Genomic DNA, 17,251 nt, shown 5'->3' with positions numbered 1-17,251 from the left:
TTTGTTCTCTTACCTAATCCTGTGCTGATACTAACCTCAAGACTACTTATTTGTGTTTATACATTTTCTGTTTATGTGGATACTCCAACAATTTCTTTTTATTTAAAGATAAGATCTTGGAGCACCTAGGTGGCTCAGTCAGTTAAGCGTCCAACTCTTGATTTTGGCTCAGGTAATGATCTTGGGGTTGTGGAATCTAGCCCTGCACTGGGATCTGTGCTCAGCAGGGAGTCTGCTTAAGATTCTCTCTCCCCCTCTCCCTCTGCCCCTCCCACCAAACCTCTCTCTAAAATAAATAAATAAATCTTAAAAGGGAGAAGAAAGCCTTTCTCCCCTTTTCTAAATAAATAAATAAATAAATAATCTTCCCCAACTATCCCACTCAGATCTTGAGACCTAATCAATATAACTGCTGCTAGTTCTTCATTAGGGATGTGGGAAAGTGGAACTATTTCAGGTAAAAAGAGATGTGCTACAATTTGATTTTCCAAAGGGAAATGCATATACATGCTGTAAGTGAATACATTTCTACTTCCATACAAACTATGCCATGATAAAACAGTGTACAAAATTTTTTGAACACTGAAAAAAAGCTGGATGTAAATATTAAAATAAATAATATTCAGCAATTGTGGACATCTTGCTTTCAGTACATCAAACCTGGTATTCTAGATTCTGTTTTTTTAAATTAGTTTTTTCTCCCAAGTAACCCAGCCTCTATCCTGGGTATCATTGTAGTACTTATATAAACATTGTACCACACACCCACTAGTTTAGATTTTACCAGAGTTTATTGATACAGAGAATAATTTTTAAAACTTTAAAAAATATTCCAACATAGTTAAAAAGAAATTTCAGAAGTGACAAGTAAACACAAGGTTACATGTCTTAAGCCTTCCCCATAAAGTTGAGTGGCCCATCCAACACATGTGTTTATTGTGGTTTGAACATGATCCTGTGCTTGCCTTCAGCTGTTTTCTTAATTCAGTCACTCAGCTACAGAAACAATTTACTCACATTGGGATGATCCACAGGAATACTGAGGAACCTGGAAGATCTATGACAGAGGAAGTCTTCACTTGGAGGATAAGCATGCAAGAATTCTGCCCTAGTAGATTCATGTAAAATTTTGTATTTCCTATTTTTCCATATTGCTGTAGATTTTAATTTTTAAAAGAAATTGCGCACATATACCAAAGTTTCAGTAAGTTTTGCTTAAAGTTCACAGGTTTATATTCACTTACCCCCCTCTAGTAGCAGATGAGAAGAACAAAACCCCCTCTATATCTTATTTTTAAAGAACAGAGACATGTATGTATTTCCTAACCTTTGTTAATGAGAAAAATACACAGAAGAAAAGTTCTTGTCCATCCAAAATGATATATGTATGGTGGACTATAGAGTGTCTTATCCAAACCCCATGATACAATGTAATTGAGAAATACAATTAAATCCTTATGAAACTTCTTTTTCATCTAAACTGTATTGAAAATGCTTACCTAAAACTAAAACCAAAAACATTAAAAAAGGTCTAAGCCCAAAACCCATTTAGTTTCAAAAACTAAAAACATTTTTTTAAACTGTACACAGAACACCTATTTTTAAAACATTATCCTGAGAAGTAAATTTGTGGTTACCTGTGGGAGAAGCACCATTCCTATATCAATCAACCAGGATCATCCAAAGCCCAAATCTCACTGCCTAACTTGTGTCAGCCACAGAAGTATCATGAAGGAAATATGATACTACCCCGCCAGAGTAATGAAGGGTATTTACAGGGTTCCGTGGCAGATCCAGGGACAGTCATTTAGAACAGATTGCTCTTTCAGATCAACTTTAATAACTCAGTCTGCACGATGTTCTTAGCCTGGAGGGATGGTGGGGGTGGATAATGACAAAGATGACTAAGGAAAGACTTTTCTTGATCTTTCTTTAGATAAAAAGGATAATAAAGATGGAATTTTAAAGAATAAAGTAGAAGAATGGGCAAAATATCTATACACAGGATGCAGATGACATGTGTAAATACCTTTATTTGATATAAAATTAAGAATATGGTCAATACATTTATTAAAGTGAATATGGGAAAACAATGATTATAATACTCGATGTGTGTTCCTCTAATTTTAGGGTAATTAGATTAAAGCTTTACTACGTGGTTTTCATGAAGACACGATAGGTCTTTCTTCATTTTTAAAAAGATTTTTCATTTATTTACTTTTGCGCATGAGAGAGAGAGAGAGAGAGAGATAGAGAGCGTGAGCATGCACAAGCTGGGGTGAGGGGCAGAGGGAGAAGCAGGCTCCCCGCTGAGCATGGAGTCTGATGTGGGGCTCGATCCCAGGACCCTGGGATCATGACCTGAGCTGAAGGCAGATGCTTAACCGATTGAGCCACCGAGGCACCCAACACAATAGGACTTTCTTTACTTGTACTTTTGATATGGAGAACATATCAATGTTTACACTTTTTAGAAAGTATTATTCCAGGGCACCTGGGTGGCTCAGTTGGTTGAGCGGCTGCCTTCGGCTCAGGTCATGATCCTGGTCTCTGAAGTACGTATTGTTAGAATTCTACAGATGAGAACCTGAGGCTTAGAGGTTAAAATCTGCCCAAGGCCTCATAAGTGAGTGACTGAGCCAGGATTAAACATAAGGTTAACTCTAAGTCTGTGCTCATAACCACTGCAAATATTTAAATGTTCACATTTCTAAGGTATTTGCAAAAAAATTTAAGGATAAAAATGAACAAAAAACATACTCTCTTTTAGTGAGTATTTTAGAGGAATGCTATATAGAATTTTAAGTTTATAATTTTTCTGACTGAAACCAGCTCTGAGGTGTTTTGGATGACTAAACAAACAAAAAGAAGAGAAAATACAGAAGGAAAAAGGCAAATGTTTTCAGATACATTATCTTCAATATTTTAGCTGAGAATATGAATTGTTATGTACAATGAAACATTGGGTAGTGATTTTGAAAGGTAGGGCATTGGAAGACAGTCTGAATGCTTTGACAGACCTATTTTTTTTGTTTCTATTTATGATAGTCATTTTGCTGAGAAAATTTAAGAGCTTTGCTCTTTTGAAAGTAGATTTAAATGCTCTGGTATTACTTCTCAGCACATCAATATGGGTCAATAAATATTTTGCAAGTTAGGGATAGGAAAACAGCAGTTGAAATATTCTCTCTTAATAACGTCAGCACTGAATATATTAAATGCCAGTATGCTAGTCTCTGGGTGATTCCACTCAGATTCTATTTTTGGGTAGCACCAACATCTCAGAAAGCCAAAAACAAAGTTCAGTGTTCTTACCCATGACCCAGATAATCGCATTAACACTAATGATATGAAGGAAAGGAAATGGGAATTAACATTTCTTCCGAGTGAACTCTAAGCCAGGAGTAGCCTAAGTTATCTCTTATTTAATACTCAGATCAACTCTACAAGGTATTGTTACTTGCAAGTTACAAGGAGGAAACTGAGTCTTAAAGAAGTTTAGTTTTCCCAAAGTTACCCAACCAGTGAGCTGCACAGCTGGGTGAATTCAAATCTAGGCACTTTAGTTTAAAACAAATTCTCTTTTAAAGACAGATACCATATGATTTCACTCACCTGTGGAATTTAAGAAACAAAATGGATGAACACAGGAGAAAGGGAAAATAAAAGAGAGGGAAGCAAACCATAAGAGACTTTTTTTTAAGATTTATTTATTCTAGAGAGAAAGAGAGTGCACATGAGCAGGGGTGGGATAGGGGCAGGGGGAGGGGGAGAGAGAATCTCAAGCAGACTCCCCACTGAGCGGGGAGCCTGACACAGGCCTCGATCTCACAACCCTGAGATCATGACCTGAGCCTAAATCAAGAGTTGGATGCTTAACTGAGCTACCCAAGCGCCCCAAGAGACTCCTACCTATAGAGAACAAACTGAGGGTTGATGGAGGGAGGTGGGCGGGGGATGGGCTAAATGGGTGATAGGTAGAAAGGAGGGCACTTGTTGTAATGAACATTGGGTGTTATATGTAAGTGATGAATCACTGAATTCTACTCCTGAAACTGATATTACACTGTATGTTAACAAACTAGAACGTAAATAAAAATTTGAAGGAAAAAAATAAAACAAATTCTCTTTTTATTGGCCCCCACTGCCTTCTCATGAAGAGTAATTATGCAGGTTACTTCAAAAATCAGAAATCATCCAAAGGAGGAAATTCACCATCATCTTTATATGTATCAATGGGCAGAGGGTTGTTAAAGCTATGACTTTGATTTTGGGAATTTGACATTTCTTTAACAGAATCAAGAAAAGAACAGAAAAATAGCACGTGACTACATCTAGGGCTACTTTCTCAGAAAGATTCAGTAAAATTGGTTGACTGAAATAGCAAGCGCCAATACACATTTCTGAGCAGTGATCTTATTACATGAAATCTGTAATGAAATTAGCAAATGTTGAATGGAAGCAACTTGTTGGCAAGTAGGGAAGAGTACAGAGGAAGAGTTTTGAGAATATAAACTATGAAAAACTCAGAAGGAATTTGTATTTTACATCCCTAACCAAGTTTACATTTTTTTAAAAGATTTTTTTAATTTATTTGGCAGAGAGAGACACAGCGAGAGCAGGAACACAAGCAGGGGGGGAGTGGGAGAGGGAGAAGCAGGCTTCCCGTGGAGCAGGGAGCCCAACGCAGGGCTCGATCCCAGGACTCTGGGATCATGACCTGAGCCGAAGGCAGATGCCTGACAACTGAGCCACTCAGGCGCCCCCCAAGTTTACATTTTTATCTGCATATGGACCTATCCATTTGGTGTTTCTTGCTTTAGTAAACTTCCTGTCAAGTAAAGGCAGCATACTTTAATGTAGGAAGTCCTGGAAAATCTTTTTTTGTTTTGCCTTTTATTCATTCTGCTCATCACCCAATTGCCCTTCATTCCAAACTAAGAATGGATTGTTAAAACCTAGTCCGTTAATATCTTAGACATACTTTCCTTTTATTTATTTCTGGCTAGACAATAAGCTTTAATTCAAAATGTGATAATGTCCATAAAAGGGATAAGTAAACATACAGTGTCATAGAGCAATTAAACACAAAATTTACCACTGTGTAAACTGAGCTGGGGATAAAACTATTTGTAGATAGTCCACTTGCCTCATAATTTTATGCAAATTTCAACCAAGAGTATAAACAAACATGTGATCATTTTAATCGTATAAAATACCTGCCCCTTTTCTACACAAATCCTGTCTCCAAAAAGTTTCACCAATATTTCCTTGCCTTTTCTTTTCCTCCTTGCCTTTGTTCACTGTTTCTTCAAATTATTATATAATTAAACAACTAGTGGTCACAACATTTCTCATATTGCTGAATTAAACTAATTTTTTCATTGGTGTATTTATGCTTTATCTATTTAACTAGGTCAACTCCTTGAGAATCAGAGCCATAAAAAAAATTTCTCTATAGGCCAAACAGTTTTAATCTCATGGCATGGCACAAAGTAGGCACTTAATAAATATTCGTCCATAGCATGCCATAAGATGATGCATTAATTGTTGAGTTGTCCTAAATTACGCACTCAATTTTACAAATATTTACTGAACATTTATTGTGTTCCAGGAAAGATTAAACGACCTAAACTCTCAGCAGCATTAAGTGATTTGTCATTGGCGGTTATGATATTAGTTTAACACGGAAATACTATTAAGAATCAATTCTATATGTTGGCGAATTGAATTTAAATTAAAAAAAAAAAGAATCAATTCAATTGAGGAAGGGGGCTAAAAATGATTGGATGCTCATTGTGCACCAGTCATCAAGTAAGGAACTACGTGCTTTGGCTCAGTGGACGCTCACAATTCCTGAGTTAGTTGATATGGGGTACCCTTGCTTTCAGAAAAGGCTTGGAGCTTGCCCAACCTTGCCTAAGAGTTTTTCCGTGCTCCATAGAGGCCCTTTCATACCTTTGCATCCTCTTGAACTGGCTTACTACTATTTTTGTTGCCCTTTCCCCCTTTTAACCTTTGCATAACCTTTGCTTTATGTCAGGTCCTTTCTTTCTGTTCACTCCATAAAATCAAACTCTTTTGTGCTAGCATAGACTGCTTCTTTGAGTTTGGGTTTTTAGGACCCTACTGCCACTGAGGGGCAGTTCTCTCCACTCTCATGCCCTGGTCTTTGGGATTCCAGCTCAAGTCACAGGTTGAGCTCCCTACTTTCAAAGAAATAAACAGTACACTTAAATACACATAATATTCTCTAATTTAGATTAAGATTTCAGCTATTTGTGACTGATTCCAAATTGGACTTCCTGAAAGGCAGATAAGCCAGAATGAATTATTTAGCTCTCTGAGTGATCCTAGCTGACCCAGCCCAGTGTCCACATCAACCAAGCTTTGTTGTTCATATTTAATACATAATTTAATTTAATATAACAACCCAGGAAGTATGGGTCATTATCCCCATTTTATGGAGGATGAAACTGAAAAAATTATAGGGTATTGTGGTTTTGCAAATTCAAGGATCTGAACAAGTCTCAGGGAGTACACTTTGAGATTGTCCAAGGTGTACTATATTATTATCCCGTTTTTATAGAGCAGGAAACTCAAGATCAGAGAAAAAATTTGCACAAGGCCACTCAGAGCTATGATTCACACCCAAGTCTACATAACGCGAAAGTCCAAGCTCTTCCCGATTATATCACACTACCTTTCAGAGGAATCCACGCTGTTAGTAATGCCTTTAGGAGTCAATTTGGAAAAAAAACCTCAGAAGATGTAAAGTAATGAGAAGGAGACCTCCAGTGATACTAGGATTATGTTGATTTAGTGACTTGTCCAAAGTCCTTCCAAATCATTAGAAATTTGGATGATTCACTACCTCTGACCAGTCACAGAAACAACTTAAAGGAATTGAAGCAACAATAAATAATGGACAATTCCCTCTGTACATCTCTATCTGCAAATTACTAGGCTTAGTGAAATTAGGCATGAGAGACCATATAGCTACTATATTTTAAGTAGACGTTTACTTAGCATTTCATCTTTATGAAGTTATTCACAATCACATATTGGTTATTAGGCTTTAATAAAAACAACAACAAAAACAAAACCGAAACAACGGTACTGTGCTTGAAGTCTTTATTATGGTTATTTTGTACAGAGGAAAATTAAGCACTAGAATGCCCATTCTACATGTAGATATATATTAGCAGTAAAACCCCGATTGCCAAGTTTACACTATTAATTTAGTTCAATAAAGGGATACCCCAAGCTTTATCTGTTAGCAAAATTGAACAATAAGGATGTGCCAAATGAGACAACATGCTTTGAGTAACTGACTATAGATGGCAACTAAAAGAAACATAAAAAGTGATTATAGATTCTTTTTTATTTCTACCTGGTAGTTATAGCACATAATATCTTACTAAGTCTTAAGAAAACTAGTTGTGGGGGCGCCTGGGTGGCTTAGTCATTAAGCGTCTGCCTTCGGCTCAGGTCATGATCCCTGGGTCCTGGGATCGAGCCCCGCATCAGGCTCTCTGCTCAGCGGGAAGCCTGCTTCTCCCTCTCCCACTCCCCCTGCTTGTATTCCCTCTCTTGCTGTCTCTCTCTCTGTCAAATAATAAATAAAAAATCTTAAAACAACACCACCACCATTTACTTAAAAAAAAAAAAGAAAACTACTTGTGAGAACCAATGAATTTATTTTGTTCGTTAAAATGATCTAATTGCTTATGAACTTTATTTTAATGGTCATTCATTTCAATGTACTAAAACCTTTCTCCTTAACTACTGGGAAATCTCATGAAATAGAGACCCAGATTTTCAAAAAAAATTCTTATCTGCCTTCTTATTTCGTATGAATAGTAAGTGGGAGATTTGGGTGATCATTTACTATGTTTGCATTGGGATGGAATGGTTGGCAGAGTTTCATTTTATTTGATTATCTCTTCTCTATTAATTTAGAAAGATAAGGTGAAAGAATGTTTCCAAGTTCAGGTAATGTTTAGCTCAAACAGTGAAAAAATATATGGGCGGAAAAGCCATTGTAAAACCAAGCTCAGAATAACGATGCACATGAATCAAATTTAAGAAAGATTCATTACCTCTTTCAGAAAAAATTAATAATAACTAGTACAGAAAGATGAACAATTTTAAAGTTGAGACATTAATATATATTAATTGTTTGGTTTAAACACAGAATTTTAAAAAATATATCAGTGGCATAATAATATGGTAAAAAAACATCAACTAAGTGCTATAATTAGGCAGAAAATAATTGTATGGAGAGCTGGCTTCCAACTCTACCACTTATTATGTGAGAAGCCTTAGGCAAGTTATTTATTCCCAATTTCCTCGTCTCTAAAAAATGGGGAAAATAATAGTATCTATCATAGGATTGCTGTGAGAATGAAGGGAGTTAATACTCTTAGAATAATGCCTGGCTTCTATCAAGTGGCCCATAAATGTTAGCCACCATTATTACCATTTTTATTATAAAAAGATATATTTTAGGTATTTATCTGTTAAGCTAGCTTTGTGAAGTCCCAGGGAATGAAGGAGACACAGTTGTGCTAAGCTGTAAACCCTAAGGAAAGGCCAAAGGCTGAATGGGCCACCTAGACTGATGACTCAGACACAGTGCAGTTCAGGTTTCCAGACTGATTCAGTCCTTGGCTTCTCTCCTGACGCTGACAACAAGAATGCCAATTAGTGCCAAGAGTGATGAGTTTTTGTAACATGGGGTCCTGTTCATTAGAGATTCAGATCAGATCACTTACATCTTGTATAGAACACCAATAGTGATCAACCGAGTTCAGATTCAAACCAATGACATAGAGGTAAAGTGCTTCATATCTGGTTACCATGCTCCTGAACCATCTGCTTCTGAATTCTAAATTCTCAGCTTACCCACTGCCAAGGGGCTAAACATAGCTAAAGGATTTAAAATATAATTTGATCTGACAACCCAGGTATCAAACGAGACTTCTTTAGCCAAATAAGTAGAGTGGTGACAAATATCAGAGCAGTATATCCACTCTATGGTATGTGCTTTATAACAAGAAAATAGTAATTGAGGGTACTGGTGAGTATCTTATTTCTCATCTGATCTAAAAAAGGATGTCAGCACAAGATTGGTATTCAACTTAGGTTAACAAAGGAATTGTTAAGGTTAAGTGATTTAGACAGGAGAAAGCTGGGAAAGTAAGGAATATCTTAATCTTTCCATGATTCTGAATTATCTAATAGACTAATGTTGAATACATAGAAAGACCATGCAGAATAAGATAAGTAAATGCTGGAATGGAAATGATGATGAACTGGGCAGATGTCAAATATAAAGAAAAGTGATGTTTTAAATCTTTTTATTTAAACGCTCTTAATGTATTAACACTGTATTTGAAAAACATTTTATTGTTTTTTGTTAGTTATTTCTCATCAGAGTCCTGTCAGCAAATGTTTTAATACTCATGTTTTACATATGAGGAAACTTATATACAGAAAGAATAATTACCTTAGTTACACAGCAACTCAATACTAGAAAAAAAAATCTGAGTGTTGAGTTATTATTGGCATAGATCACTATTATTTTATTTATCTTCAAGTTTTGGTGAGCTGTGTCCACATATATAGGATTTAGGAATTACTAGAAGTATCAATATCTTGGGTCTCGTGGATGGCACAGTCAGTGAAGCATCTGACTCTTGGTTTCAGCTCAGGTCCTCATCTCAAGGTCGTGAGATCGAGCCCCATGTCGGGCTTTGAGCTTGATTCAGGGTCTGCTTGAGATTCTTTCTCCCTCTCCCTCTACCCCTCCCACTCGCACTCTCTCTCTCTCTCTCTCAAATAAATAAATAAAGTTTAAAAAAAAAGAAGTATCAGTATCTTTTACCCATCTCTGAATCAAATTCATACAAAAAGAAATGAAATGTCTTAGCATAATTCTGTTCTATTTTGATATTGTGAGTAAAGGTCCTAATAAAAATCTATTTTGAAATCTCATCTTCAGGTAACATAGTCTTCTTTTAAAAATTTATTTATTTAAAAATGTAATTATTTTTAATTGTGATAAAATATACATAAGATAAAATTTACCATTTTAACCATTTCTAAGTGTATAGCTTTGTGGCGTTAAGTACATTCATGTTGCGCGATCACCTTCCATCTTCAGAACTTTTTTCATCTTGCAAAACTGAAACTCTGGACCCGTTAAACAATAACTCCCCATTCCCCTTTACACCCAGCCCCTGGCAACCATTTTCTTTTTATTCCTATAAATTTGACCACTTACAGTTCCCAGTAACCTATTATGAACATTCAAAATTTTTTGTGTGTTTTTAAAGAAAGCTTAGGGGGAAATTCCTTCATTGTTCATTTCTGATCAGTCTCTAAAATGTATGGGTTCTCCTTTGAAGGTCCACATTAACCTAGTTCTAGGTCCTCGGGGTTTGTAGAGTTGTGAAATGGCTCATACTTCAGCATGGAGGCAGGGGCCTCCAGTCTGTGATGTGATTTATGGTTGGATCTTCTACCTTGCCAGTGCCCAGGACACTTGTGCAAACGATGGCAAGAAAGAGTTAGTGGCATGCCTTTCATGTCTCACCTCCTTTCATGTCTTACATCTTTACAGTTACTAGCCACTTATTTTTTTTGTTTTCTTTGAATGTGCTAAAGAGCAAGCCCCAATAAGATTATTTTAGGGCAGCACAATTTACATATCACAAGGGAAATTTTATTTGTGATAAAATACTGCTGCCTATATTTTTATAGCATGATTTTGTCAAGAGTTCTAAGCCATTTTGTAATACTTGAAAGCAAATACAGTGAACTACAGCAAGGCTGAAAGCAGTTTCCTGATTCTTTTTTTTTTTTTTTTAGAGACTTTATTTAACAGAGAGAGATCGCGAGAGCAGGAACACAAGCAGGGGGAGTGGGAGAGGGAGAAGCAGGTTTCACGCGGAGCAGGGAGCCTGATGTGGGGCTCGATCCCAGGACCCTGGGATCATGACCTGAGCCGGAGGCAGATGCTTAACGACTGAGCCACCCAGGCGCCCCTGTTTCCTAGTTTTTATTTTATTTTATTTTATTCATTTTATTTTATTTTTTTTAAGATTTATTTGACAGAGATAGCGAGAGAAGGAACACAAGCAGGGGGAGGGTCAGAGGGAGAAGCAGACTCCCTGCCAAGCAGGGAGCCCGATGCGGGGCTCGATCCCAGGACCCCGGGATCATGACCTGAGCTGAAGGCAGACGCTTAACGACGGAGCCACTCAGGTGCCCCAGCAGTTTCCTAATTCTTTTAAGTACAAGGGCACATTAAAAAATGTTGTGGATCTCTTGGGGCGCCTGGGTACCTCGGTCGGTTAAGCAGACGACTCTTGGTTTTGGTTCAGGTCGTGATCTCCGGATTGTGAGATAGAGCCTGTGTGGGGCTCCAAGCTCGGCATGGAGTCTGCTTGTCTTTCTCCCTCCCCCTCTGCTCCTCTTCCTTCTCTCACTCTCAAATAAACAGGTAAAATCTTTAAAAAAGGAAAAAGGGCTAAAAAAGAATTTTATGTTATAGGGAACACATGGCGGCATCAGCAGAGCACCTCTAACACTCTGAAAATTAAAATAGAAAATCAATATACAATGACTAATCTTTGTAAATTTAGGCACCTTAAGAACAACTATCATTCCAATATATTTATAAGGATGTTCATAAAGAACTGTTTGTAATAGCAAAAAATAAAAAACAGCATACATTTTTTAACATGGAAAGATAATTATGATATATTAAATTAAAAAAAAGCAAAACAAAACAGGGCGCCTGGGTGGCTCAGTTGGTTAAGCAACTGCCTTCCGCTCAGGTCATGATCCTGGAGTCCCGGGATCGAGTCCCGCATCGGGCTCCCTGCTCGGCGAGGAGTCTGCTTCTCCCTCTGATCCTCCCCCTCTCATGCTTTCTGTCTCCCATTCTCTCTCAGATAAATAAATAAAATCTTTAAAAAAACAAAACAAAACAAAAACCAGTTTCCAAAACAGTGTTTATAATATGCCTCTGTTTTATTTTTTAAAGTTCTGGAGTAAAATATAACTAAATGTTAAATGGTTATATCTAGGTAGTGGAATTATGGGGGGTTTTTCTCTCACATTTTTTCTTAGCTGTACTTTTTAAATACTTCTGTTAAGCATGTATTATATATATAACATATATAATATATATTTAAGCATGTATATATAATATGTATTATTAAATATATTTATAAAGAGAAAAATAATAAAAATCTCCCCTCTAGGCACAAAGAAAAAAACTCCAAGGACATCAGAAGAAAAAAAAAAAGAGAGTAAAATTTGGTTATTGCCTAATTGGTGCTATCTATCAAATATGTGTGTATATAAATATAAATGTCTCTACATGTTATCTGTATTTACATCTATATCTGAGGAAGTAATCAGAATGACAAGTAGGAAAGGGAAATCAAAGAAAGAATCAGCAGTGTTCATCCAAGAGAGCCCTATCTATCTGCTCATGACAGTGGTGCTGGGGGCCCCAGGCCAACACTGCCAAATGCCATGGCCAATTCCCTGCCTCACTCCAATCCGTGCTCATGCAGCAGCATTCTGATTTCAATTTAGTTGTTTGTTGTTGTTTTTTTTTTTAGATTTCATTTATTTATTTGACAGAGAGAGACAGTGAGAGCAGGAACACAAGCAGGGGGAGTGGGAAAGGGAGAAGCAGGCTTCCGGCTGAGCAGGGAGCCTGATGCGGGGCTCGATCCCAGGACCCCGGGATCATGACCTGAGCTGAAAGCAGACACCCAATGACTGAGCCACCCAGGGGCCCCAATTTAGTTATTTTTAAAGTAGATTTCCTTACAGAGAAAAAATAAGTTGATAGGAGAATATGACATTTGATTTGCTATGAAACAGTTTTTCTCATTGTGAATTAACAAACTGGAATTGTGGATGCTGTATTACTTTTGTGGGAGTTTGGTTAATATAAGTACTTTGCTAAAGGACTGGATCACTATAAGAAATTCTGAAAAACAAATTAGGTTTCTGAGCTTGGACAGCTGAAGATCAGGTGATAGAACCTGATGATTTTATTAAGGTAATTATAAGCTGCAAGATTTTAGGACAACCAACTGGACTTCCCTAAGAAGCAATCCTTTAATTCAGTGTGTGACCTTTAGCATGAAATAAATACAGGACAGGAGTGTCTTGGAGACCTTGCCATAAGATATTTCCACAGTATGAACAATGGGGATGGCATTTTAGCTATGATCCAGCATATCATTCTCAGTCTGGAGTTGTAGATAAATTGAGGATCAGAGAAAGCAAGTCGGTTATCCAAGATTGCAGTTGATAACAGCCTGAACTTAGAATTACAATTGGTGCCTCCTAGTCCAGCATATGAAATTGTTTTCCACAGCCCTTATGAAATAATATTATGGCTGTAAAACGCTCACAGCTGTAAAATGCTCCCTTCCCTGTTTCAGTAAGCATTTATTGAGTAACTAATATGCTTAAAGCACTCTGCTAGGGTAAGAGTTTCTTCAAATCTGCTCTGTATGTTTAATGAGTAAATGTTTGACATTGAAAGTGGAGTAGGAAATACGGCTATTTTCTAAGAACCTAATACCTGCCAGGCAGTGTTCTAGACATGCTACATCTTACTTCATTTATTGTTTACTAAGCCTTAGGATATACCTTCTAATGATGTCGTGAATGGATGCACTTTATCCCATCAGATTATATCCAAGATTATCATTAAATTAAAATGATAAATTACTGACATTTATTAATCACATAATTATATATAGCACTGAAGTGCCACTATAACTGAATAATCTTAGAGAAATGGGTTATAAATGCTCAGTCTAAATGGAGACTGGAGGCAATGACAACTCTCTTTTAGGATGAACCAACAGTTAATGCTCCCAATGGAAGAGGTTTCTCTTCTTTGTAGCTACACATTTAAACATTACCTCCCCCCACCAAAAAAACTTACAGAAGATTGCATATTGTATAATTTCATAATGAACAGGCAAATCTATAGAAACAGAAAGTAGATCCATGGTTGCCTAGGGCTGTTGGGGAGGGAAGTGTCGGATGAAAAGAAGAGTGACTGCTTTTGAGTATGGGTTGGATTTTTGGGTTGGTTGTTTTTTTTGTTTTGGGGGGGGTTTTTTTGGTGTGGGGAGGTGACAAAATGTTCTAAAATTGATTGTGGCAATGGTTGCAAAACTCTGTAAGTATACTAAAAGCCACTGAATTGTACACTTTAAATAAGTTAATTGTATTGTATGTGAATTATATCTCAATACAGCTGTAATTTTTAAGTAGTTCTGAATTTCTGCTGTCCGATTGCCCAATCCCTTCAGATCAACTTTGTGAGACACCCTCTTAATAGCACTGGAGGTTTTTACCATTAATGAGTTGTAACTTCAAAAAGCAATAGATAATATAAAATCTACAGATAATATGAAATCTTCAGAAACCAGGAACTTACAGAAACTGTGGAGAGTGATAGATAAATACCCCCACTGGGAATAATATATGTGCATCATAAAATAAATCACTGATCTCTTGTTATGAAATAACAACACTGAGAAATCCTGGCCCCCTCCAGAATTCTGTTGTCTGCCCTCAGCCAGCTCAACTACGCTGTACTTCATCTGTGAAAAATGCACACTGTTGCCCACTGAGTCCTATTTGTGTGATCTCTGATCTTTCCTTTTTGGCTCTACAGCATCTCAACCATTTTTTTTATGCCACTGGGAGGTATCTTTCCCGCATTCCTCTTCCACGTGGTTTTACAAATTTTTTAGGACAGCCTCCTCCCTTTACTCCAACACTTAAAAACAAAAACAAAAAACCTGCATCTACATACCCCAGAGAGCCACAATTCAACAAGGTAAAAAGAGGTGGTTCAGTTGAATACCTTATGGAAGATGGGTATAAGGAATACTTTTATCGCTCTCTTAATCATTAGATTCCTAGAGGCACCTCATTAGTAGGCAATGTTAAATCTTTCAATTGTCTGGACATGCCCTTAAGAAATCTCTTGTTTTACCTCCCAAGGTGAGTTCCAAGGGAGGGACTTACCTGGCACAAACTGCAGTGGAGCTCCACAGGCTAAGGAGGTTTCCCCCAGGGCTTGGGGCCCTTCACCTCACTTGTTGAGGGCAGGGGAAGCTGCTACGGCTTTCCCTTCCTGGGCTTGCCCATTCTGCTAATTTTAGGCTGCTTCCTCATGCGGCTGCCATGGGTATCAGAGCATGTGGCTCCCCTCGGAGGAGTTATTTTCTCCTCGGAGTCTTACTTGTTTCCAACTTCTCTCCCTTCTCCACCTCCCCACCTCTGTGGGGTTGTGCTATTTCATAGTAAGAAACAAAATATCTTTCAGAATTATGCTTATTCTAATCTGAATTTATTCCTGAATCCAAGGGAACAAGGAAAACTTTTTTATATTAGATTTTAATTGTGCCTTCCAATAGTCAGATTCCAAATCATATTTATCTAAAAAATATTTACTGGTTTTTTAGTGTGGATAAGATGTTGTCTTAGAGATGGGTTGAAATAGATGAGGGTGATTAAGAGTACACTTACCTTGATGAGCACAGAGTAATATATAGAATTATTATACACTATATTGTATACCTGAAACTAATATAATGCTGTATGTTATACTAGAAATAAAATTTTAAAAAATTATTTAAAAAGAGATGTTGCCTTAGGTCACAGGAATACAATAATAAGCAAAACAGATGTGTTATTTCACTAATGTAATCTTGATAACAGATTTATCAAACTTCTACTGTGTTCTGTGCTCTCTCTTAAGACTTAGGAATATAAAAATCAGTAAGGTAGAGTCCCTGTCTTCAAAGAACTTATAAGGTATTTCAATGTGCACAGAGATTCAGAGGCAGGGCTTATAAATTCCTGTTGAGATTTAGTTTTGATGTAATGAATGGATTCACTCATTTGGTTAATCAGTAAAACCGGACTTCAGATTATTCTATGAACATAGTACTCTGCCAGGCATTGGAAGAAATTTAAAAAAAAAGAGCATAATACAGGTCCCTCCCTTAGAAAGATTATAATCTAAACAAAGAACAACTGTTCAATTAACAGATATTTAATGTATATTTATTATATACATGATCCATCCTCTTCATTGAGGGCTTCTTAATTATCTTTTTTTTTCCCCTGGAGACATTGTTTTGAAAGATTTTGTACATTAAATAACAATTTCTAACAATTTATTTCTCATGTTTTATTATTCAAGGATAAAAATTATGCCAACTAGAGCTTCTGACTAATATGAAACAATTTATATTTGTTCATTTCTGGGGATACAAGGGTGAAAAGATCCAAGCTCCTGACCTTGAGCCAGCAGTCTAGTGAGGGAGAAGATAGACAGTTGATTATGTTATGAAGTGGCAAGTTCTACAATAGAGGGTGGGGTTCTCCCAATTGTGACAGGGAGGGCAAGTCTTCACAAGGAAAGTACTATTTGAGCTGAGTCTTGAAAAATGATAATTTCACTAGGTTAAAGAAACAACATGTGGGAAGGTATGAGAGAGTTATGAGAGAGAATTTTTCATAGCTCATAAAATAAAGATAAGGTATGATTTGGAGGATGTGGTAGGGATGAAGTTGCAGAGGAGGTAAGGACTTGATTATATATGATGTTAAATGCCTAAATGATAAAAAGTTTTAAGGAGATATGATCAAATCTACATTTTAGAAATATCGCCCCAGTGGTTTTGTGGATGGACCAAAGAGCCAAGAAGACTATCAGTAGTCCACAGGCTATGGCAGAAGTCCAGGCTGGATAATTGGAACCGAGGTAGTGCTGGAGGGATGAAAGTTTGAATAATTATGGCCACAAAGCAAAGCAACTACATCTTCATATGTTATTGGTATAATCAAACAAATTGCTTATTAACTTAAAGGATAGAAATATACAAGTGTAGTAGACAAGATGGATATGCTAAGCATATGCTAAGGCTCTCCTTTATATCCCCATAAACATTTTGCTATTCTATGGAGCCAGACTGGTTGAAGAACCTGAAGAAGCCAATTCTAGGTGGTGAAAACACAGATGATGACTATCAATGTAACAAGACACATCTGAATACATTCAAGTTAATAAGATTTTCTTGAGGTAATGGAGGTGTTAATCTTATTGTGGTAAGAATTTCACAATACATATGTATATCAAATCATTACACTGTACACCTTAAACTTACACAATGTTATATGT

General features: G+C 36.8%; 1 protein-coding gene across 2 annotated transcripts in view; it reads right to left on the bottom strand.

Moving 5' to 3' along the window:
• Window positions 1-15,258, bottom strand: part of LOC118017893 (myopalladin) — a 103,344-nt gene extending 88,086 nt beyond the window's left edge. Inside the window, exon 1 of one of the 2 annotated variants that reach the window (XM_035016220.1) lies at window positions 15,088-15,258. The gene's annotated coding sequence lies outside the window, so the exon portion shown is untranslated. Of the gene's footprint in view, window positions 1-1,637; window positions 1,714-15,087 lie in introns of those variants that run through there. The other variant, XM_035016226.1, reaches the window with a different exon arrangement.
• Between the last annotated feature and the right edge of the window lie 1,993 nt (window positions 15,259-17,251).

This window comes from Mirounga leonina, unplaced genomic scaffold, assembly GCF_011800145.1.
Source record: "Mirounga leonina isolate KUSES-001 unplaced genomic scaffold, KU_Mleo_1.0 Mir_106, whole genome shotgun sequence".
Classification (NCBI taxonomy): Eukaryota; Metazoa; Chordata; class Mammalia; order Carnivora; family Phocidae; genus Mirounga; species Mirounga leonina.
The sequence above is the reverse complement of the archived record's forward strand: the minus strand, read 5'-3'. Positions and strand labels throughout refer to the sequence as shown.